This window comes from Jaculus jaculus, chromosome 3 (assembly GCF_020740685.1).
Source record: "Jaculus jaculus isolate mJacJac1 chromosome 3, mJacJac1.mat.Y.cur, whole genome shotgun sequence".
NCBI lineage: Eukaryota > Metazoa > Chordata > Mammalia > Rodentia > Dipodidae > Jaculus > Jaculus jaculus.
The window spans coordinates 107,844,137-107,869,361 of record NC_059104.1 but is presented as its reverse complement, the minus strand read 5'-3'; the positions used below and the strand labels follow the sequence as shown (position 1 = coordinate 107,869,361).

The 25,225-nt window shown below is 41.1% G+C and overlaps 1 protein-coding gene and 1 pseudogene across 2 annotated transcripts in view; one reads left to right on the top strand and one right to left on the bottom strand.

Moving 5' to 3' along the window:
* The first annotated feature begins 358 nt into the window (after positions 1 to 358).
* The window catches only part of LOC123459561 (probable ATP-dependent RNA helicase DDX10), a 92,983-nt gene continuing 68,116 nt past the window's right edge, over positions 359 to 25,225 (top strand). Inside the window, exons 1-3 of one of the 2 annotated variants that reach the window (XM_045146541.1) lie at positions 359 to 625; positions 2,821 to 3,012; positions 6,901 to 6,970. The gene's annotated coding sequence lies outside the window, so the exon portion shown is untranslated. Of the gene's footprint in view, positions 626 to 2,817; positions 3,013 to 6,900; positions 6,971 to 25,225 lie in introns of both variants that reach the window. The other variant, XM_045146535.1, reaches the window with a different exon arrangement.
* On the bottom strand, positions 8,351 to 10,015 carry LOC123459563 (annotated as a pseudogene).

Genomic DNA, 25,225 nt, shown 5'->3' with positions numbered 1-25,225 from the left:
TTTGGCTTTGGAGGTAAATGCCTTAACCATCACTCCAAAGATTTAGTTTCTGGGCTCCAGTCACTCTAAGCTGCCTTACCAGAACAGTGGTTTTTAAATGTTAAATACCATGAAGTCACCATCAAAACAACCGCAGCACACAGGTGCCCCTTTAAAAAGCCCGTGTGCAGGGAGGCAAAGGGATGCCGGTTTCTCCGAGTACCTATTAGCACAGTGTCTAGAGAGAGCTCCGCCCTGCGGAAGCCAAACCACCAATCAGCGCGTGGACTTTCCCTGTCGTCATTCGCCTTAGCCTGGGATTCAAAGGCTGGGGGCGGGCTCTCGGGCCTGGGCATGCGCCCTTGCGCCGGCTGCCGCGGGCTGTTTCCGGTGCATCGCTCAGGCCACGCCGTGTCTCTGGCGTCGGGAGCGGCTTGGGCTGTTGCTGCGCGCTGCCAGCATGGGCCGAAGTGCCCACTCTCTCGGTCACGGAGCCCGAGCTGACCCAGTGCGGAGCTTCAATCGCTGGAAGAAGAAGCACAGCCACCGGCAGAGCCAGAAGAAGGAGTTAAGGAGGCAGCGGAAGAAGCCGGAGTGGCAGGTCGAGCGCGAGGTGATCGGCCGGCTCACGCAGAGCTACGAGACGGTGAGGCTGGCCCCGAGTCTGCGGCGGGAACGGGGGGCCGGCCCGCGGCGGGGTGTGTCACCTGGGGTCCGCGCCTCTGCTGCTCTCAGCACTGGTCCAGAAGAAGCGATAGAAATGTAGTGGTGTTTAAATTTACAGGCAGGAAGACTGGTGCTGTAATGGTTACATCACTACGGGCAGTGACCTTGTGTGGTCTGCAGTGGAATCAGCACATGGGCTGGGGGTTCTGATAATATCACCTACGAGGGAATTGGCTTATCAGATCTTTGAGGTTCTCCGAAAAATGGGAAAGTATCATGACTTCTCAGAATGTATGTATTTTTACATGTAAAACTTGGAACTTTAGTATTAGGTATTGACAATTTTTCTTTTTTTTAAATAATACCCCACTAAGGTCCAACCATCATTTGTTTTAGAGTTTTTTGTGTGTAGTGATATTACCTAGTGTGTAGTTTAATCATGTTTCCTTTTAAAAAAAAATTGTTTTTCGGGGTAGGGTAGGGTTTTACTGTAGCCGAGGCCGACCTGGAATTCATTATGTAGTCTCAGGGTGGCCTTGAACTCACCAAGATCCTCTTACTTCTGCCTCACAAGTGCTGGGATTAAAGATGTGCGCCACCGTGTCCGGCTAACTTTACATTTTTAAAAGCTTCTGTACTTTCAAAAAGGTTGTACTCCTAGTAAGGGTTCCTGTATTATGGCCTTTTATGTATCTATGGTAACTTTGTCTAAAGAAAGATTAACAACACTACATACTATGGAAGTTTTAGCGTTTGTGAGTTTTTATCTTATTTCCTTTTAAATTGTGATTCTGAGCTTTGAGCCAGGGCATCATACATGCTAGCCAAGCTCTACAGCTGCACTGTCTCCAACCCAGCCAGTGTCCTTTTCTGCTTTAGGTTACTGTATTTTTGAAATCGTACATCAACTTGGATTTTTCTTCTTTAGTTCTTGATGAAGCAGATAGAATCTTGGATCTGGCCTTTGCTGATACCATGAATGCTGTTAGTGAAAATCTTCCTAAGAAATAGCACAGTTTACTTTTCTCAGCCACACAAACCAAATTTGTAAAGGACCTTGCACATTTGAGTTTGAAAAACCCCAAATATATCTGGGTTCATGCCAAAGCAAAATACATTTTTTTTCTGTTCAAGGTTTTGAGATTGTGAATTTATATTTCATAGGCAATAAAATGCTTTTTGTAATTAGCTCTGTAAGCATCTTACATATACTGGTTAAATTACTCAAATTCTGAATATATGTTTTAAGTGTGAGAAATCTATCATAGCCGTTCTCATACTGGTCTAGAGAACAAACTCTTTTTTTTTTGTTTAATGTTTGTTTTCTGAGGTATGGTCTCTGCTTTTTTTTGAGGTAGGATTTTGTTCTAGCCTAGAACAACTTGGAATTTATTCTGCGGTCTCAGGTGGACCCCAAATTCACAGTGATCCTCTTTCCTTGGCCTCTGAAGTGCTGGTTTTAAAGGTGTGCACCACCATACCTGGCTTCTTTTTTAAATAAAAATTTAAAAAATATTTTATTTATTTATTTGATTGATAGAGAGAGAGGCAGATAGAGAGAATGGGCATGACAGGGAATTTTGCGACTGCAAACAAACTCCAGGCACATGCGCTACCTTGTGTATCTGGCTTTATATGGGTAATGGGGAATTGAACCTGGGTCCTTTGACTTTGCTGGCAAGTGCTTTTCTCTCTAACCCTGCTATTTCTTTTCTTGACATAGAATTGCTAAAGGTTTTTTTTTTTTTTTTTTTTTTTTTACTGAATGTATTTTAATCACATAGTGATTTTCTTTCCAAGAGACAGTAGTGAAAGTATGTTAGTGATGAATTTCAAAGGTAGCACAATACAGTGTTTGAAATAAGTGTTTCTCTTGTGTGATGGTTTGATTCAGGTGTCCCCCATAAACTTAGGTGTTGTGAATGCTAGGTCCCTAGCTGATGGATATTTGGGAATTAATGCCTCCTGGAGGGAGTGTATTGTTGGGGGCTGGCTTATGGGTATTATAGCCAGTTTCCCCTTGCCAGTGTTTGGCACACCCTCCTGTTGCTGTGGTCCATCTTATGTTGGCCAGGGGGTGATGTCCACCCTCTGCTTGTGCCATCGTTTCCCCCCTGCCATCGTGGCGCTTCCCCTTGAGCCTTTAAGCCAAAATAAATCTCTTTTTCCCAGAAGCTGCTCTTGGTTGGGTGATTTCTACCAGCAATGTGAACTGGACTGCAACATCTTGATTTCACAATCACCCCTGCTACTTTGGAGCAGAACTATATCGTTTGTGAGCTACAGCAGAAAATAATTGTGTTGTATTCCTTCTTGAGAAGCCACTTGAAGAACAAGAGTATTGTCTTTTTCTCTAGCTGCAAACAGGTACTGACATTTATTTGTGTTCTCAAACTATGTTGAACCATCCCCCAGGAGATGAACCTGTAGATATAGAGACAATCTTTTGTCTTTGTTTTAAAGAATTCAATGATGAGACTAAGGTTCATGAGGCCAGAAACATTGTATATATATATATGTATGTACCAAACACACACACACACACACACACACACACACACACACAATGCAAAAAAGGGGATTGGTAACTGATTCTAAAACAATTCTGCAAAGCACTTTCAGGCAGAACATCTGAACTTAGCTTTAAAAAATACTAAATATTTTTATAGAATTAGGGTAAACAAATGCTAATTAACAAAGATAAGAAGCATAACAAGAAAAAAGGTACATTCGGTTCATAACTCTGAGAGGGGAATGGAGCAGTCAAATTATAAAAGCCTCAACCTAGAGCTCAGGAGCTTGCTCAGTGGTTAAAGGTGCTTGTTTGCAAAGCCTGCTGGACCCGGATCAATTCCCCAGTATCCTTACACGTAATGCCAGATGCACAAAGTGGTGCACGCATCAGGAGTTTATTTGCAATGGCAAGAAGCCCTGAAGTGCTCCTTTATTTCTCTTCCCTCTCCCATCTCATGAATCAATCAATCAATAAATATTTTGTAAAAGCCTCACCTTGGATATTAATTGTTCTTTCTACTAATATCAATTTTTTTTTCTCAAATCAATTGTTTTGTTTCCAGTATCTTCTACAAATTAACACAGTACTGAAAGAAAAGATATACAATGAAGGTTGAGCATCACACTCTGTTGCTCTTCTGCCTGATCTTGTTTTGGGACAGAGTCTCCTTTTACTGATTCCAGAGCCTGTGATTCCAGAGCTCCTGTGATTCTTGGGTCTCTGGGGTTACAGATACATATGGCCTCATCCAGCTGTTTCATGTGGGATCTGTAGATTTGAACTCAGGCATTCTCAGGCCCATTCCAGGTCCTCATGCTTGCACAGGAAGTACACTTAACTGCTGAACCATCTCTCCAGCTCAGTTTTTTTCTCTCCTGTCCTCTCCTCTCCTCTCTTCTCCTCTCATCTCTTTTCTTTCTCTTCCCTCCCTCCTACACTCCCTCCCCCTTCTGTCTTTATTCATCTGTCTGCACTGTTTTGTTTATATCCTTATTTAGTTAGTAAATACTCAAAAACTACTCTTGTACTAGGACTAAGTCAGAGATATATAAGAAAAATCAGTTTCTTCCCTTAAGGAGAAGAAATCATGGTTGAGTTGTATCCCTTTTTTCCCTGTTTTCTTGATGATACATAGGTATTTAATAGCTAATTTCTACATTTATAGCATTTATAGCACTTTGGTGTGATAAATGTGCTGGTGAGGTTCCCTCGTAACTTGTGGGAGGTAAGTAGTGGTCTTTTTCTATTTTCTATCTTAATTTTCTCATGTCAAGAATGATTTTATTTATTTATATTTATTTGCTAGTGGAGAGAGCAGAAGGAAGAGACAAAATAGATATGCCAAGGCCTCCTAGAGAGTAGGAACTAATTTTTAAAAGTTTTTAAAGTGTATAAAGTACCTATTAAAATACTGTACTTTTCTTCTTGCCACAGTAGATAGCTATCTTTGTTTGTGCTCCTTTGTTAGACCTTTTATTACTGTGGCAGAATGTCTGACATAAACAACTTATGGAGGTTTCATGGTTTCAGAAGTTTCCGTCTATGCTAGTGAGCTGGACCTGCCTGAGCATGGCAGCTCAGGTCATGGTGGCCATGATGCAGATAGAGGGAATGCTTGTGCTAGTGGATTCTCTCTTTCCCCCTTTTATTCTCTCTGGTTCCTGCCCACATTAATCCCTTCCCTTAGTTAACTCTTTTTGCAAAAGCCTTCAGAGATATAACCAGAGGGTGTGCTTCACTAATCTCCTAGGTACTTTCAGCCTAATGTAGTGGACAATCAAGACTGACTTTTAAGGGTGACCAACTCTTGCAGTGTGCTCTAGTCTCTGTACTCCCCTGCACAGTGCATTTGCTACTGTAAGTTCTCATTTGTCTCCTACATTTTCTTTTCTCCCTGCTATTTGTTGGTCTCCCCCACATTAAGAATAAAGAGCAGCCAGGCATGGTGGCGCATGCCTTTCATCCAAGCACTGGGAGGCAGAGATAGGAGGATCACTGTGAGTTGGAGGCCAGCCTTGAGACTACATAGGGAATTCCAGGCCAGCCTGGGATAGAGCAAGACCCTACGTCAAAAGAAACCAAAAACAAACAAAATCAATCAATAAATTAATTTTTAAAAAAGCATAAAGAGAGCACTTCATGTCCCCTTTCTTTTTTACCCACAGTATTGTCTTCTGAGTACTCTGCTCCACTGAGTCAGCCCTTAAAAGGATACAGATTTCCATTCAGTGTTTTTATCAGTCCTTATTGACTTGAATTCCAAAGGCAGTATTTACAGTTAACCATCCCTTCCCTCTTAAACCATTTTAGAATTTTGTGACTCCAGACCCATTAACCTGTCCTTTTCTCACCTTGTGTTCTGGCTGCTCGATCCTTACTACCATTGCTGAGCTTTCCTTTGCTTTAGCATTGTAATTTGGAATGTATCCTACTTCTTTCTCTCTGCGCTTTGCTTGTAGGTAACCTCATGCCTTTCATGGCTGTGAATTCCATCTGTATGCTGTCAGCTGCCAAATCCACATCTCCAGTCCTGACTGTTTTCTCAGCTGTAGACTTGTGCATCCCCTTCAGTAATGTGGATTTTCAGTTGTGCTAGAAGATCTCTTGAATTTAAATAGAAACAATTTTATTTATTTATATTTTTTACTATTTTGTAAGGAGGAAGCAAGAGGGAGAGAAAGAGAGAATGGACATGACACCAGGGCTTCTTTCCCTTGCAAACAAATGCCAGATGTATGTGCCACTTTGTGCCTCTGGCTTTATGTGGGTACTGGGAAGCTTTACAAACAAGTGCCTTTAACCACCACTGTACCATTTCTCTAGTTCATAAATAGAAACAATTTAAGAGTTGCTATTCAAAAATATACTTTCTCTAACTGAATCCTAGTTCTTGTTGTTTCATCCATAGTCAGGTTCTTGATAACTTATGAGCTTTTCACAGCTCATCCCTTCCCATGCTCTTGTGCAGTCTGGATCATGCTTCACTTTTCTTACCCCCTGATTGATCTCCCATTCCCTCCCTCCCTCCCTCCCTCTCTCCCTTTCTTTTTTTCTTTCTTTCTTTTTTATGGGAGGAAATGGTTTATTTTGGCTTACAGACTCAAGGGGAAGCTCCATGATGGCAGGGAAAACGATGACATGAGCAGAGGGTGGACATCACCCCCTGGCCAACATAAGGTGGACAACAGCAACAGGACAGTATGTCAAACACTGGTGAGGGGAAACTGGCTATTATACCCATAAATCCACACCCAACAATAATGCTTCCAGGAGGTATTAATTCCCAAATCTTCATCAGCTAGGAACCTAGCATTCAGAACACCTAAGTTTATGGAGGACACCTGATTCAAGCCACATTCTGCCCCTAACCCCATAAACTGATAACCATCTATGTTGTAAAATGCAGTGCATTCAGTTCAACTTTTTAAAATCATATTGACATAGGTTTTACTAATCCTAATGATGTCCAAACATCTCCATACTTCAAGAGCCCTCACTTTCTTTTGTTGAGTTTTTTTTAGCTTATAGCCAAACTGATCTTTAAAAACATGGACACTGAATATATGTCATTGCTTTGCTGGAAATCCTCTAATGACTTTCTGTGAAATGGAGTTCAATTCCACTTTTAGAATCTCTAGGGTTTTATTCCACATGTATCTGCCAGTTTAGCTAATCTGGTAAAGAGTAGGAATTAAAGGTGGTGCATCTTGTGGTTAACAGTCAGCTATCTTTTCTTGTAGAATTGGTGAATCTTGGGTCTTCCCAGTAATTTCTGCCATCTGTACAATAAGACGGATTCTCCAAGTAAGGGTGAGTACAGCTTTGACTAAGGGAGATATACATATAATTTTTTTTTTTACTAGATAATTAATTAAGCAAACTTTTATTGAAGCTTACATTGTGGTACAGAAATACATTTCAACTGATTAAAGTCCAACACCAATTAAGAGAGAAATTATGGCACCAAAATTTTCCCTCCTCTATCACATTTAGATTACTATTTGATCTACATTTCTCATTTTTTTAGGCTTTGTTCCACATAAATTTGTGTGAGTTTTCAACATCAGAATTCTTAATTCTGTTGGGGGGAGGGGAGAAAAAGAAATCAAACCTCAGGCCAACAAATGTCATCAAGTCTACTGGGACACTGTTCAAGAACAAAATCCATCTTAAGCATTGTTCCTTGCAACAGGGCAAGTGAAAAGGTTAAGCGCTGGGCTCACCACAGAGGCAAACTGATAAAGCTGACAGAGAGCTCCTCAGTGAAACAGTCCATCAACAGCATGCGTAACACCGAAGTCAGAACCCTTCCAACCACTTGATTTCAAACCAAGTAGGTTCTATGTGTAGAAACACTAAAAAAAGGTGTTTCATTTATAAATACGGAAGGAACAAAACATCACTGCATCAATCCAGAAATTGTCAGGAAAAAATTGTGAGGACAACAGATACAAAATTTAGTCAACTTTGCTCTTATCTCAGTTGCTTAAATCCCACAGTATTTCTAATTAGCTAAAAGATGGTAACTCTAGAAAGCTGGCATTTCTAGTCTGCTCCCATTGTGTATTTTCAGAAGACTGTTATTCATTCCTGCACTCTGCTGTATGGCTCTCAGGGCAACAGTTCTCATTTTGGGCAGTCATTCATTTGATCATGTGAACGAAGACCAAAAGGAACAGGTAAAGCCAGACAGTCGACATGCGTCACATATCATACAACTTGAAGTCCGATGGAAAAGCCATAGATTCAGCTTTAAATCCAAGTTCATAGGACACCATTAGTGGAAACTGGTGACAATGGCTGCTGGAAGTAAGTGAAGCTGAATGATCTACATCCAGGACACCACTTCGCTAAATCTCCCTGCTTAAGACTTCTTGGTAAGAATCCCCTCAGATCACTTAACAAGTTAGTAAAGGTAGTACACTACCGCATTAGAAGCTAACTACTAAAGAGCATCCCTTAACAGATGGTTTCCACAGGGCTCGGCTATATCTTGATCTACCAACTGTCTACAGGTCCTCCCACTAATCATCCAGGAGACCTTTAATTTCATTTTTGAGACATTATTGTCATATTCCAGAAGAGCTCAAAAGGCCACGTTCCCATGGCCTTAAAGGAAAATTAAGCCCAGGGACCATTTCCCCCACTCCCCCATCTGGGGTGTAAGATTAATATACAAACCCACAGTGGCACAGTGTATTGCTTTAATTGGGGGGTGGAGTGGGAGGCAAGACACCACGGTGAGGGGAGAAAGCAAAGGACTTCAAATGTAGGAACAATCATTCAAATAGTTATACACAAATGAACTGGAATCATTTTCTTAAGGACTCAACTTGTGGAAGAAAAACTTTAATTGCCGTTGCAAAAAACACCTGTATGAAGTAGAAACTGGTTTTTTAAATAACATTAGTAGAGAATATATTCTAGAAAGTGGAGGTAACTGGATGTAAAATTCTGGCAGCAATTTAACAGAACAGTCCCAGATGGTCAGCTGAGGCCAACATCTAATGAGGACGAAAGCCTTGTCTGTGGGGAATTTTGGATGATACCTGCAGAAATATTATACTGTGCATAAACCAAATTGAATTGTTTCCACATGAGTTGTAAAGTTTCACATAGTAAAAGTTTTTTTCTACATGCACTTCAATTTCACAGCAAGAGTGGCATAGAATACCTAAACACAGAAGACAGCATTCATGCAAGATATCTAACTCCTTGATACAATAATGCATACACTTCAAAATGATTACACTATCATTACACCTAGGGCTTTCTGCAACTACAAGGTGGTGGTCATGGACAGCATAGCCCCCAGTATCAACATCTAGGAAGCAGCCACCACCTTCTATGTGTCTTCTCTTTTTGCGCTTTTTCTTCATCTTTCTTAATCAACTCTGCTGTTGCTGCTGCTTAGCAAAACTGGTAAAAACAAAATTGTAATCATTGAACATGGCGCTCTGGCAATCAAGACGTTTAAAACCTTCAATCTTTTGGGGTGAAGAAAGCACTGTGCGACATTTAGAACTCTGATTAACAAACAAGGTGGTCACAAACTTTCCTGGCTTGAAGACGTCCACAACTTTCCTGATCAGGTCATCATAGGAGGTCTGACTTAAGTTTGTTTCAAAGCTGACATAAGAAAATTCTGGTTCTGGAGTGATGTGAATTGTCCAATAAGTTCCATCCGATTTCATTCCATTCATCGAATACCCACAAGGATTGAACAGTGTGGCATCAATGACAGAACCTGGTATCAGGTCACGAATTCCACTCTCACGAGTGACATCCTTTGCAGTAACACCGTCTTTCATGTAGAACTGGTCCATAACTGCTGGGTCAAGCTCACTCATCAGAATTTCCAGGGTTTGATCTGGCTGACTGATTACCCGACTCTCTGGGAAATCCAAAGTACACAAGTACCAACAGTGAGAATTCATACGTCCCATACAATATGCTGCTCCATTGGGAAAATTGCATTCAGAAACTCTATTTCTTCTTGGAAATTCTGGTGTGGGTATCCTTGGTGAGAAGGCTTCATGAAATTCTTATGAGAATAAAAGAAGCTTTGAATTGAGTCAAACCCACTGTAATCCCTAGCAAGCTTCAACAGGGGAACCAGTGCTTTCAGCAAGAGGGTGGTACCACATGTCTTCAAAATGAAACGTCTCTTGGAGACAAACATGCTACTCTCACTGAGTACATAAGCTTCCTGCTTGTCAGTTTTTGTCACACTTATGATTGAGCATTGCACATCCTTCAAAAGGACGTCCCATTCAGACCTCGGGATGGTGCGAAGATCCCCAGATCCCTGGTTAGCGTCCGACTGCTGCCTGGAGAACCAAACCTCCAGCAGCTTCTATCACCGTGAGACTAGCGAAAAACCAACAACCACAGAAAATCAACTAAAATTAAATCTCTTCTCCTGCCGCTGCGGATTGTTCCAGCTGTGTTACTGAAGTTCAGGTTCCTTTTGTTTTTGTTTGTTTGTTTGTTTGTTTTTTTTGCTATAATTTTATATTAACTTTTTTTTAGAAAAAAAAGGATTAATAAAAATTTTCCCGGCTATTTTCGTGAGTGAAAGTTGAACGTGAGTCTGTTGGAAATAAAGAGGCAGATAGAATTCAGTCTCTGGTAGTCCGCTGCTTTCCCCGTTAGAGAGAGAGTTGAGCGAGCGCTAGCTAATGTCGCCGGCCATACTGTGTAAGCCTACATATAATTTTGAGAGACGTTTTGATGAGGATTCCCACTCATCTTGTCCAGAGAGTAATGCGGGCTTCTCTGTGGGGGTTGTGAGTTTACTACCTGTGTGTGTCTGACTTGGTTCCTGCACTAGTACGAGCTCATGTTCAATTGTAGGACAGTTGGTTGCCTACATGGGGTATGGCCACTATTAAGTATGTGTTTCTTGGCCATTTGGTGGTTGTATATTTTGTGGGGTCTCTTGCTTGTCCATGCTGTTGGTGACCATTGTCACAGCTCCCACAGCACTTTACAGCACCATGAGGGTTTGTCAGGAGACTGCTGGCTTTCCCCTCATATTCCTCGTGGTCTGTCATGTCCTGAGATGGCAGCCTGTGGTGTTTTCAGCAGTTGAGTCATCTTTTAAGTTTGTTGGGTAACCACGTGCTTTAATGGGCCTACCTTTTTAGGGGACCTTGTGGATCTCCCTGGCCAAATGCTCATGGGGGTGGAGAAGGGTAACCCAATTACATTCCTGGGATTCCCAAGCTAGAGCCTGCAGTTTGGGGTTTAAAACTTCCTCCACCTTCTACTGGGTGTATCTGTCAGATCCATCCACCCACATTCATTGGAGGTTATATCTTTAGTACTGATAACCTGGAGGATGGTTCCTAATGTACTGACCACATTAGTCTAGTTTTGTGTAGTTCCCTTACTCTCCCTCCCATCTTCCAGCTTACCCACTCTTCCAGCCCCCAAATTGTTTCCCTCTATTAGTTTGTTTATTATCTCCTTCTCCCTTCCTGTTTTCACTTTTTCCTGGTCTTTGTCTAGTTGTACCTCCATATTCCTAATACTTACTGCTTTTTACCCTCTTCCTCAGCTGGCCCATTTTAGAAGCAACATATGATAGACAACATGCAGTGTTTGACTTTTATAGACTATGTGTGAACCTTGCTTAGCATATTTTTCAAGTCCATCCATTTTCCTGTTAATTTCATCATTTCATTTTTTCCTTACTGCTGAGTAGAATTACACTGTGTATAATAATGCATCTTCAGTATTCATCCATCTTATCGATGGCATCGGGATTGATTCCAGTTCCTAGTTATTATGAATGGAGCAGTTATAACCATGCTTGAGCAAGTATCTTTGAGGTAAAGAGTGGTTTCTTTAGAGTAAATGTCCAAGAGTGGAATAGCTGAGTCAGATGGTAGAACTATTTTCATGTTTTTCAGGAGTCTTCATACTGCATTCCATAGTGGTTGTGTAAGTTTGCACTCCCACCAGCAGTGAATAAGGGCTCCTCTTTCTGCACATCCTTGCCAACATTTGTTGTCATTTGATGTTTTGATGATTGCCATCCTGAGTGGAATAAGATGGGATCTCATAGTTGTTTTAATGTAGCCCTGATGACTAGCATGTTGCACATTTCTAAGTGAGCAGTGGCCATTTGTATTCCTTCCTGTGAAAATTCTGTCTTCAATTCTTTGGCCAATGTTTGAGTCATTGTTTATTTATTTATTTTTTTAAATTTACTTATTTCTTTATTAGAGAGAATGAACCATTGCAAACAAACTCCAGACGCATGTGTCACCTTGTTCCTCTGTCTTTATGTGGTTGCTGGGGAATTGAACCTGGGACCTTTGGCTCTGCAGGCAAGTGCTTTAACTGCTAAGCTATCTCTCCAGCCCTGTTTGATTTTTGTTGTTGTTTTTTGTTGCCATTTATCTTTTGAGGTAGGGTCACACTCGAGCCCAGAATGACCTGGGATTCACTCTGTATCCTCAGGCTGGCCTTAAACTCATAAACAGCCTCCTACTTCTGCCTTCAGAGTGCTGGGATTAAAGCCATGTGCCAGCATACCCAGCTTGATTTTTTTTTAATTGCCTAATTTTTGAGTTCTTTGTAGATATTAGGCCTCTGTTAGAGATATAGCTGGCCAAGATATTCTCCCATTCTGTGAGGTTGTTGGCTCTGTTTATTATATGTCTGTCTGTACAAAAACTTTTTAGGGCTGGGCTTGGTACTGGTGCATGCCTCCCAGCACTTGGGAGGCAGATGTAGGTGGATTTCCTTGAGTTCAAGTCTACCCTGAGACTACACAGTGAACTCTAGGTCAGCCTGGGCTAGAATGAGAGATCCTACCTTGAAGAAGCAAAAAAAAAAAAATTGTGTGTGTGTGTGTGTGTGTGTGTATAAAATAACAACAGAAAAAGCTTTTCATTTTTATGAAATTCCACTAGTTGAATGATTGTTTAATTTTCTGAACTATGGGGTCTTACTTAAGAAGTCTTTCCCCATTCCTTCTATTTTCTCCAGTCATTTTAGGGTTTCAGGTCTTACATTAAGGTATTTAACTCACTTGAAGTTGATTTTTGTACAGGGCGAGGGAAGTGGATCTAGATTCATTTTTCTACATATGGTTGTCCTATTTCCCCAGCATCATTTGTTGACAGTGCTGTCTCTTCTAGTGTGCATTGTTGGCTCCTTTGCCACTGCATGTGAACTCCAGATGCATGTGTCACCTTGTGCATCTAGCTTTCATTGTTTCTAAGGAATCAAACCTGGGTCCTTTGGCTTTGTAGACAAGCACATTAGCCACTAAAGCATCCTACCAGCCTTTAAAAATTTTTTTTATAAAAATTATGATTTATGTAAAAGATTTTCTAATGTAGAAATTGATTACTGGAAGGTTCAAAAGAAAGTCCTTGAAACAATTAGTGATGTGTGTGTGTGTGTGTATGTGTGTGGTTTTTTGAGATAGAGTCTTAATCTAGCCCATGCTGACCTGGAGTTCACTATGTAGTCTCAGGGGGCCTCAAACTCCTGGCACGCCTCATACTTCTGCTTCCTAAGTGCCCAGATTAAACGCATGTGCCATCATGTCCAGCTTCTTCTTTTCTTTTATTTCTCAATTTTTATTAACATTTTCCATGATTATAAAAAATATCCCATGATAATACCTCCCCCCCCCCACTTTCCCCTTTGAAATTCCATTCTCCATCATATCCCCTCCCCATCTCAATCAGTCTCTCTTTTATTTTGATGTCATGATCTTTTCCTTCTCTTATGATGGTCTTGTGTAGGTAGTGCCAGGCACTATGAGATCTTGGATATCCAGGCCATTTTATGTCTGGAGGGAGCACGTTGTAAGGAGTCCTACCCTTCCTTTGGCTCTTACATTCTTTCTGTCACCTCTTCCGCATTAGACCCTGAGCCTTGGAAGGTGTGATCGAGATGTTACTCAGTACTCCAGTCACTTCTTTCCAGCACTGTGATTGATACCTTCTGAGTCATTCCAAGGTTACTGCCATCTAAAAAGAGAAGATTCTCTACCCAAAGTGAGAGTAGTGTTAATATAAGGGTACAAATATTAAGAGAACTGCTTACTGGGCAGTTTGATAAGCATAGTATATACATTGTTCCAGACATCAGCAGATGTTACACCCCTAGGACTCATGACTACCCCTGTTTTAAGTTTTCAGTATCAGGAATGTGTTGCCCTCCCCCATGGAGCGGGCCTCCAATCCAATTGGAGGGCTGTTGGTTTCCACCATGACAGACGTGCCACTATTGCACCCGTTGGCTCATTTGGCCTGTCTGGCCAATTATAAAGCTTGCAGTGTCTGCTGTTGAGTATCTTCACTGGTGGTATCTCTTTCTCCCACTGAACTACATGTAGAATGGCTTCTTCCAGCTTTCTGTCAGCTGGTCTACATGGAGGAGTTTATCAGCTCAGTTCCAGCAGGATTTCTCAGTGGCCTTGCAGCCCAAATACGTGGAGTCTTCAGCAATAGGGTCTTACCATTGATTCCTGGTGGGAAACCAAGGGCCTCGGCAATGGCCTATAATGTTTTGGGGGCATCAGAGACCTCCCTGGCCAACAACTCACTGGAGGTATCCTATCCCTGGCACTGAAAAATTTTCTAACAATGATCTATGGCTCCTGAGTGTTCCATTGTCCAGAACCAGAGGATTCCTTCCATATGATTTATTTGCATCCTCTTATATTTTGATTAGCCTTCCCTCCACCTTTCCTTTACTCAGTCTCTTCCCCGATCTCACTTTGGGCCTTTTCACCCCCGTTAATCTATTCTTCTACTTACATATATATAATACCAACCTCTTCCCTTCCTTTCTCTTCCCTTTATATCTCCTTTTTAACTTACTGGCCTCTGCTGCTGAGCTTTTTCCTTCTCACACAGAAGCCCAATCAGTAGCTAGGATCCGCATATGAGGGAGAACATGCAGTGCTTGGCTCTCTGGGGCTGGTTTACCTCACTTAGTATAATCCTTTCCAGATCCATCTATTTTCCTGCAAATTTCATAACTTCATTTTTCTTTACCACTGAATAGAACTCCATTGTATAAAAATGTGCCACATCTTCATTATCCACTCATCAGTTGAGGGGCATCTAGACTGGTTCCATTTCTCAGCTATTATGAATTGAGTGACAATAAACATGGTTGAGCATGTACTTCTAAAGAAATGGGATGAGTCCTTCAGATATATGCATATATATTTAGGATTGTAATGTCCTCCTGTTGGAAGGTGCCTTTAATCAATATATAGTGACCTTCCTTATGTTTCTTAAGTAATGTTGGTCTGAAGTCTACCTTGTCGGATATTAGGATAGCAACCCCAGCTTGTTTTCTGGGTCCATTTGCTTGAAACACCATTTTCCAACCTTTCACCCTAAGATAGTATCCATCCTTTGTAGAAAGGTGGGTTTCTTGGAGACAACAAATTGAAGGATCCTGCTTTTTAAGCCAGTCTGCGAACCTATGGTTGGGGCATTGAGGCCGTTGATATTGAGAGATAATATTGAAAGGTGTATATTCAATTTTGCCATTTTTTTGTAGTTCCGGTTTTACCTTTGCTCTCTTGTGTTAACTAGTATTTGAGTATTCTTTGTTTTTTCCCGATTTCTTATATGTGTGCTTTTCTTTTTCTTCAACATGGAGGATTCTTTCAAGTACTATCTATAGGGCTGGTTTTGTCTTCAAATACTCCTTTAGCCTGCTTTTGTCATGGAATGTCCTTACTACTCCGTCTATTTGGATGGATAGTTTTGCAGGATAAAGTAACCTTGGTTGACAGTCGTTATCTTTCAGCACTTGGAATACATCACTCCATGCCCTTCTGGCTTTTAAAGTTTGTGTCGAATAATCTGCTGTAATCCTGATGGGCTTGCCTTTGTAGGTAACTTGATTTTTCTCTCTGACTGCTTTCAATATTTTTTCTTTGGTTTGTGTGTTTGGTAGTTTGATTATAATATGGCGAGGAGAGGTTCTTTCCAGGTTTTGTCTGGCTGGGGTTCTAAAGGATACCTGTATTTGCATTGGCACCTCTTTCCCAATTTGGGGGAAGTTTTCTTCTATGATTTCATTGAAGACGCCTGCTATACCTTTGCAGTGAAATTCTTCTCCTTCTACTATGCCCTGAATTCTTATGTTTGATCTTTTCATAGTGTCCTGAATATCTTGAAATTCCCTGTCATACTTTTCTATTTGTTTGTCTTTCTCTTTGTTGGACTGTATTAGATCTGCCACCTGGTCTTCTAGCTTAGATATTCTGTCCTTGCCTTCATCCATTCTACTGGTGAGATTTTATGTCTAGTATTGACCTCTTTATTTCATTAAATTGGTGTCCTGTGTTTTCTTTGATTCCTTTGATTTCCTCTTTCATTCCTTTAATTTCTTCTTTGACTTCTTTGAACATATTTATAATCATTCTTTTGAAATCTTTTTCAGGCATTTCCTCTAACTCGTTCTCAGTGGATGTCATTTCTGATGTATTAATACTTTTTGGTGGATTCATATTGTCTTGATTTTGGGAGTTTCTTGTGTAATAATGTATGTATTTGTGCGTCCTGGGTTACTTAATGATTGGATTTTCTAATTAGCTGGGTATTATTAGATGTATCAGACAATCTAATGTTATATAACTTCAGGGTAGGAGCTTAAGGTGTTAGGTGTGGTGGTCCAGACTCTCAGAGTATTTATCCAAGAGTTGCTATTATGACAATCAGATTCTCTAACTGTCCCTTAAGGTGTGTGGTGCCTCACCCACACCCTTAATCCTGAAAACAAGGAGGTTAAGATTTCTGATCTGTTGAGGGTTCCAAGTCAGCTTGTGAGCAGGTGAGACCCTTCCCTGGTGTAATCTGCTCCTGCTTGGGTCCTGCTGTTGGTTCAAGTTGATGTGGCTGGGTCCTGGGACCACTGCTCTAGTTCTCTGGAGCTGGGCACTGGCGGTGGGGGAGGGGAGGCTGCTGATGCTGCTCTGGTTCTCTCACTGTTCCACGCATTCTTCTACCTTGTGATCTGCTCCTCCGTTGTTCACTGCCACTCTCCCTTCGCGTTTCTTGAGTTTGCGGAGAGCTCCGGTGTGAGTGGAAGCTCCCCTCACCTGGCTTTTCCTGTGGCTCAAGCCAAGCCTGGCAGCTTTCTGGTGCGTGACCACCACTGCTGCGGTCAGTGGACCTGCTGGAGCTGCTTCTGCTGGCCTATGTGGGCTCTGGATCTCTCCTACTTCTCCACTGCCATTTCAATTTCCTATACACCTCACTTTTTAGTAAAAGTGTATTTTGCTGAGGTTTTTCTTTTCTTTTTCTTTCTTTTTGGCTTTTTCCCCCGTAGGCTGCTTTGGTGTGGTACCTACACCACCATCTTAACCGGAACCCCCTCTTCTTTTCTTTTTGAGATAAAGCCTGTTTCTTGGCCAGGTTGGCCAGGTAGTCCCAGACTGGCCATGAACACACACATTGATCCTCCTACCTCTGCCTCCTGAGTGCTGGGATCAAAGGCATGCATCAGTATAACAGGCTTACCTGTTGTTATTATTTTTTTTAAAAGAAGATTCATAAGAGCCTCACTGGTCTTTAGTATGGTTCATTTTGGGGATTATTGTTCACAGTGATACCTTCTCAGAAGGTATTAGTGGTGGCTGGTGCTTTTTCCCCATGGTTTTAATTCCCTTAAATAAACATATAGTTTGTATAAATAGATACATGTACCTCTATACATTCACAAGGTATGATGGCTAGGTATGGCATCTTGCAGATATATTAGGACAGGATTATCTACAGGCCTTTGCCAAGTGCCATGCATATGAATGTGGACAAGGAAGACTAGTATTTTAAAACTTCCGTACATAAAGATGAATAGATATTTTATTTATGAAAAAAGGTTCAAGGAGGAAAAATTTCAGGGTTTGATTGGTTCTGAAATAGCTAGAAAAACAATATAGCTGAATATAGTGTAGTGAGCTTTAACATGGGTTTGGATGGTTATGGGGAGGAAGACTGAGAACAGCATTGCAGTGCTGTGTCTGAAAAGAGCAGACTCATTTTCCAGAGTCCCTTAATGTCATTTCTGACATGGTAATTAAATTTTACAGTAGAAGCCTGACCCTTTACAACCAACACATTCTAAATTTTAGATGTAGAGTCAGTGAAAAGGTTAGCATATACAATGCTCATGTTTCCTCTGCCAGTTTAAAGTTACCATTAATGGGCTTAAGAGAGAATGATAAAGTTTTATGGGCTATAAGACTGAATAATTGAGTTGAACAAAGGCTAAATTAAAATCTGAAACTAATTTAAGTCTTGTATTAGGCTGTAATTAAATCCAATTTTCCAGATAGTGTTTGCTTTTGAAATTGAATTCTAATAAATATAGAAAAATGGCGTAGATGGCCATCTACAGATGAAGAGATAATAAATATGTGGTATATCTACACAATGGAATTCTATTCAGTGGTGAAGAAAAATGAAATTTACAGGGAAGTGGGTGGATCTGGAAAGGATTATACTAAGTGAAGTAACCCAGGCCCAGAAAGCCAAACGTCACATGTTCTCTCTTCTATGTGGATCCTAGCTACAAATGTATAGATTTGTGTGTGATCTGGAAACAAAATCAGTAGCAGAGGCCCATAAACTAGAAAAGGCTCTAAGAGAGGGAGGAGAAGGAAGGTCTTAAGAGGATGGTATTGTATATATGTAAGTAGAAGAACAGATTACAGGGAGGAGAAAGGCCTAAGTGAGGTCAGGGGAAGAGATTGCATAGAAGAAGGGGGGGAGAGGATCAATCAAAATTCAAGATATTCTTAATTAAGACATATGAAAATTTAATTTCTTAAATATTGGCACATCCAGAAGCCATAGATTGTTACTAGAAAATTTTCAGTGCCAGGGATGGGATACCTTCCAGTGAGTCATTGGCCAGGGCGGTCCTTGTTGCCTCCAAAACATTACAGGCTATTGCCAAGGCTCTTGGTTCCCTGTGTGAGAGAGATGGTAACACCCATTGCTGAAGACTTCACATGCCTGAGAGGCAAAGTCACTGAGAAATCAAGTTGGTGCCTTCATTCAGTTTTTCCTAGATTGAAACTGGAGCTTTCTAACATGATCTTCTGCCTTATTGATACATTGTATTTGAAAGCTTACTAAAAGGTCAAAGGAAATTCTTCATTTTGTAACTTGAATCATTGAGGACCTAGGTAGAATATAACTAGTAGAGCTATAGAGGTCCACAAGAGGCTAGTATTTCTTGGGATTCTGCCATTTCCATCATGCTTCCTCTGCTCTCATTTTTTTTTATTATTATTATTTCTGCTGTCTACTCAGTGCAGCACGCAGGCTGATCTTTTTAACAGAGGTCAAATCAAGTCATTTCCTTGATTTCCCAGCTCAGTCATTGTGACAGTGACCTCCAGGTGTGTAATGTCTCCATACTCCATTGTTTCCCCTTGTTCCAAATCTTACCGTCTCTTAGACATGCTAGCCATTCTCTTGTGGTAGAGCTTGTATATCAACTATTTCTGATGCAGTGCTTTTCCTTCAAGTGTGAACATGTTCATCTTTGTCATCTTCCCTGGTCATTCTCTGCACTCTGCTCTTTTCCATTTTTCTATACCACTTACAGATATTCTAGAACATTCCTTTTTTCTACTTATTTCCTTTTCTCGTGATTATATTGTAAGTTCTGTAAAGGCAGTAATGTTGGCCCTTATTGACACAGTAAATGGCCTGGCATATGGTAGGTATTTGAGACAAATCAGATTCTTGAATCAGATTTTATTCATTATTTTGTGTGGTGCTCTGTAATGTATTCTTCCTGGCTTAGTGGCTTACAGCACAGACATCTCAGTTTCTGTAGGGCAGTAACCCAGCTGTTGCTTAGTTGGGTCCTCCAGCTTTCAGTGCACCACATTGCTACCAAGATATAATGCTATTTTAAGGCTCAAATGGAGGAGATCTACTTCTAATTGCATTCATGTGGCTGTTTGCCAGTACATTTCTTGCATAGGCATTGATCAGAGTTACATCTTAAGTGTTTATTATGTGGCTGCCTTCTTTCTTTTCAAGGTGGGGTCTCCTTCTAGCCCAGGCAGGCTGACCTGGAATTCACTGTGTAGTCTCGGTGGCCTTGAACTCATGGCTATCCTCCTACCCCCTACCTGTCAAGTGCTGGGATTAAAGGCATGAGCCACCATGCCCAGCTCATGTGGCCTTTGTTTAATGCATCTGACTTCATAGCCAATTAATCTTGTCACAGAGAACCCATGAAGAGGGCCAGGGAGAGGAATCTGGGAACAGCGTTGGCTTTTATAACTTAGTCTGGGAAGTCACACTCGTCTTCTATATAGTGTCCTAGAGTTTACACTTGTCAACTTTAGTCTTTTTGTGGCACAAATATGAAGAAGAGATTAGAAGCTACCTAGTAGTACTCAGTGTCAAAGTTTAATAGAACGCCAAAGTATAGGTAAGATAGGAAAATGTGTGGGACTTACTAATTTTCATTTGATGGTGCTCTGGCCCAGATCAACACAGGAGACTCTAAGTAGGTGACATACCAATTAAACAATTGAGCATTTGTGTGCTTGGTCAAATGTGACCAGAGAAATGCACTGCCGGAGATGGCAAACATGCCATTTCAGGATCACGAGGAATCGAGCGCTGAAGTGCTGCTTGACACAGTTCCAGCCCAGCTGTCTCTTCCTTGAAGTCCAGTGGGGCTCCTCTATAGAAAAATCTTTGGCTCTCAACGCTACAGAAATATGTGGTTTCTGTATAATGTTTGTCTTTCTCTGTCTTTCACTTGGTGTCCCAATCTCTAAGTTTACTTTTCCAGTAAAAATTGGTGTTGGTGAAGTGTTGGTCAGTGTATCTGAAAGAGGCTCTGGCATAGAATTGGAAAAACAAGAAAATGGGTCAGAGATAATTGTTTTCCTTAAAGGCCTTAAAGAAAGTCAGGCATGGAGTACAGTACACTTAGGAGGAAACAATGAACCTCCTGGAATAATGTAAAAATTGTTCTATGACTAATTTTTCTAAATGGTGGCAGTTGCAATTGACTCTTTACCAGGAATCCTTACAGAAAAACAACCGAAGTCAGAAATAGTTCAATTGGGGGGGGGGGGGGAACCAAAGTCTTAAGTATTGGAGGGACATGAAAAGGAAAATTCAAAATAAATAATTAAAGGATAAATGGATCTACTGGATCAGTGATTAATGATGGGAAGCCCCATTTGTGGTTGTTTTGCCTCTTACCTTTAATAGAGTAATTGAAAGCAGAAGTCCAGGAAATCACAAGTGCTTGACTGCACATACATGGGGATGTGAAAACAGTTAATCATTACAGGGGCCTGACGACGTTACTTGAGGTGAATAATTATGGGATTGTGTGATGATAAGGAATAACAAAAAATTTCTATGAATTCTGTAAAACTGTACCTTTCTTTTTTTTTTTTTTTAAATTTTATTTATTTATTTGAGAGCGACAGACACAGAGAGAAGGACAGAGAGAGGGAGAGAGAGAGAATGGGCGCGCCAGGGCTTCCAGCCTCTGCAAACGAACTCCAGACGCGTGCGCCCCCTTGTGCATCTGGCTAACGTGGGACCTGGGGAACCGAGCCTCGAACCGGGGTCCTTAGGCTTCACAGGCAAGCGCTTAACCGCTAAGCCATCTCTCCAGCCCAAAACTGTACCTTTCTTGAAGTTTGTTCTTGCATGATGTGATCAGAAAATAAAAGACTGAGGCTAAGAGCTGTGGGAGAGAAAAAAAAAAAAGAAAAAAAGAGAGAAAGACGGAAAAACTCAGCTGCCTTCAGCATTAACCTGTCAGCTTGCACCAGAACTTGACTTCGAGTCGTTATTTCGCCGCTCCCTTCGGGGACCCTCCTTCAAGCCAAGGCTGGACCCCGACAATGCACTTCTTGAATCTAGATTGTGAACAACCCTGGTTAGATCTTATTCAAAGTATCTCATAGAGGAAGAGATGGCTCAGTGTTTAAGTGTGTTTTCTGAGCAAGTATGAGAGCCTGAGGGGGCCTAAAACTGCCAGATCCTGATTCTGTGTAAGTAGCTGGGTGTGGCCATTCACACCTGAAATCCCAGTCTTACAAAGGCAAGCAGAGAGCAGGGAATCACCTGGTATTGTGAAAAATAGCAAGATCTGGTATCAGTAGGAGACGCTGGCTCAAAATGAGAACAGGATGAGTGATGGAGACGGACACTAGAATTCTGCTTCTGCATGCATGGAGTGCTGCAAGGGCACCTACCATGGCTCACACAACACCACACCCACACTCATTCACACCACGTTACACACATGAATACAAGCAAAAAAAAAAAAATCTCATAAATGAGGGTCCTGATGGTGGTTAATACCATTCTTTCCCAGAGACTTCGTTAGTGTTTTTTCTACTTATTTTACTTGTTCTTTGATAATTCCATTAATGAGTTGTTAGTATTTTCATGAGGTTTGATCTAAAAAAAACTTTTTTGAGAAAGGGTGTCATGTAGCCAAGGATGACCATGACTTCTTATTCTCCTGCCTCCATCTTCCCAGTGCTCAGATTATAAGTGTGTGCCATCATGCCTGACTTGTCAGGTGTGGGGGTGGGGGATTAAATTCAGCCAGGGTTTTGTGCATGCTAAGTGTACACATGAGACCAGGATGAGTGCTATGCCAGCTGCTACATTCTCAGCCTTTTCTCTCCCCTCCCCCCACCCAAGGTAGGGTTTCACTCTAGCCCAGGTTGAACTGGAACTCACTCTGTGGTCCAAGGTTGGCCTTGAACTCAAATGTGGTTTGATTCAGATGTCCCCCACAAACTTGGGTGTTTGGGAGGTTTGGTTCCCCAGCTGATGGCAATTGGAAATTAAGCTTCCTGGAGGAGTGTATTGTTGGGGGTGGGCTTATGGGTGTTACAGCCAGTTTCCCCTTGCCAGTGTTTGGCACACTGTTGTTGCTATGGTCCACCTCATGACGGCCATGGGGTGATGTCCACCCTCTGCTCATGTCGTCATTTTCGCTGCCATCATGGAGCTTCCCCCTTGAGCCTGTAAGTCAAAATAAACCTCTTGTTCCCACAAGGTACTCTTGGTCAGGTGATTTCTTCCAGCAGTGTGAAACTGACTGCAACATTACCTCTGCCTCTTGAGTACAGCACTACCCTTGGCCTTTTTTTCCCTAGCTGTTTTTTTTTTTTTTTTTTAAGCCAGAACAACCCATTTGCTATCTTATTTCTGTATCATTGAGTTGGTTGTGGCTTTAACAATTTCTGAACTCTAATTAGGTTAAATGAATAAATGAATGGAAACATTTAACCCATAGAACAATCTTGTGAAAAGAGTTTTCTTACTGGGAAGCACTTACCCAGGGATTTTGAGTTGAGGTGTATCTAAGATTAGTCCTTTGAATCAGGACTTGGATTGATACTCTGGTCTTTCTGACACACTCTTGCCACAGTGCTTAACTCCAGCTGTTTTAACTTAGTTGACTTTATGGTTGATGATGAAAGGTAAATACTTGGAGGAAGATGGTAGATGTTGTTATTTAAAATTGCTGCAACTTGTGCTCATGAAGGTCAACGAAAATATGTTCATGCTCCTTATTTCATCTAAGAGATGATCCCATTGTTTATATGCTCTTGGTAGAGTTGAATGCTTTCTGTCTTTTCTGTGTGAGCTCCCCAAATCCTTGTTTTTGGCCTGTTTGCTGGCTGTCCATGTAGTACCTGTTACCCAGTTTTTCTTTCTACTCATTTTATGGTATGTAGGCTTGGGTTGTAACTGTTGAGCCTATTGTGAAATAACCATGTGTTACTACTAAGGTCTTAGGCTGTTTGTCTGTAATATTTCCAAACATGCCACAGTCTTCTCTTTTTTCAACCCAGTTTAGAGTCTCTAGTAATATGTGAGTCAGATGCTCTTTTCCCTGAAGTTGCATGTCCTCCTTTGTACCTTGTTGTACAGGAGGAACAAATTAGTTGCACTTGGATTCTTTATGGTGATCTTTCTGTGTCTTCCTGACAAATTGCACTATTTGTCTAAAGTGACATGAAATTTTAATGATGGTAACCACAGGTAAGTGCTGAGGCATAGGGAGAAATGAAGGTGACACAGGGCCGAGAAGAGGAAAGCTGTGGAATGGCAGAGTATAACCAGCAAGCATCTCCTCTTTCCCACCTCTTTATGATACTTGTATTGCAAACAATGGCAAGTTTAGTAATAGTCGAATTGTAGGATTTTAGATCTTAAGAGGGGCCTTGACTCAGTTTGATACTGTATAAGAAAATATAGTAAGTAGTGATTTGCACAACTAGTGAAAGTTAAAAACAAGCTTGGAATATCCAGTTCATGCTTCTGGTGGCCATTTGCTTCCAGTTACTACTAGGACACCATATCATATACATTCCTTCTAATCTAATAGTTCACATAAGGAATTTAATTATATTGGTGGTACTAAGAGTGCTACAAAAGGCTAAGGTTGCAAATGAATTCTATGTTTGTGATAAATTTATTTTTAATCATTCATATGAGCAAGAAGCAATAGTCACTACATAGATGCAAGGCCAAAAGACATAGTCGTCCCAATCTTCTAAAATCACCTTTCAGAAATTTTTTTCACTTACACTTTTGGAGGGATACCTTTTTTAAATTACAAAGTTAATTTTTCTAAATGGATCCTTTGATAACATGACTTGTAACATGGAGAACTAGGCTGACATAAGTGAGATTAGTTTAGCACTGTAAAGGGCCAAAACATGACAGTACTGTAGTTGGAGGTATGAGTGGGCAAAATTTAATGGATAGAGACTCAAATGGAATGAAGTTGATGTGTTGCGGAATCTGAATTGGACTAAACATTATTGGTTTTATTTATTTTTTAATTTTGACAACTTCATACATGTGTATTTTTACTGTATTCACACACCATTATCCTCTTTAGGCTTCACAGGCAAGGGCATAACCACTAAGCCATTTCTCTAGTCTACCTTTTTTTGTTCCTTTGTCATGGAGACTTATTCAGGTCTTTACTGCCATCATCTTACATGTGGATGTGGCTGCAAAGTTTGGAAAACATTTTTAGAGACATCCTCTGGTTTTGTCTTTATAATAACCCTTCAAGATTGGCACAATAGACAGGTCTGGCCTGGATTGAGAGTGAGGAAACTGCTAAGTACATAGTTTGTCTCTGTGCCTCGTTCCTATCCTGTATATCTGAATGCCAGAGATCAACATCAGGTGTTTTTGTTGTTTGTTTGTTTGTTTGTTTTTGAGGTAGAGTTTCACTCTAGCTCAGGCTGACCTGGAATTCACTATGTAGTCTCAGGGTAGCCTCATACTCACAGCGAACCTCCTACCTCTGCCTCCCATGTGCTGGGATTAAAGATGTGCACCATCACGCCCCAGAACAGGTGTTTTCCTTAATCACTCTGCCCCTTATTTTTTGAGAAGGGCTCTCTCAGTGTTCCTGTAGATCACCTGTTTGGCTAGACTGGCTGTAATAAAGCCCTAGGGATCCTCCTGTCTGCCTTCCCTGCCTGGTGTGTGGCGCTCTACCTGGGTTTTTGTTGTTTTAATTTAGTTA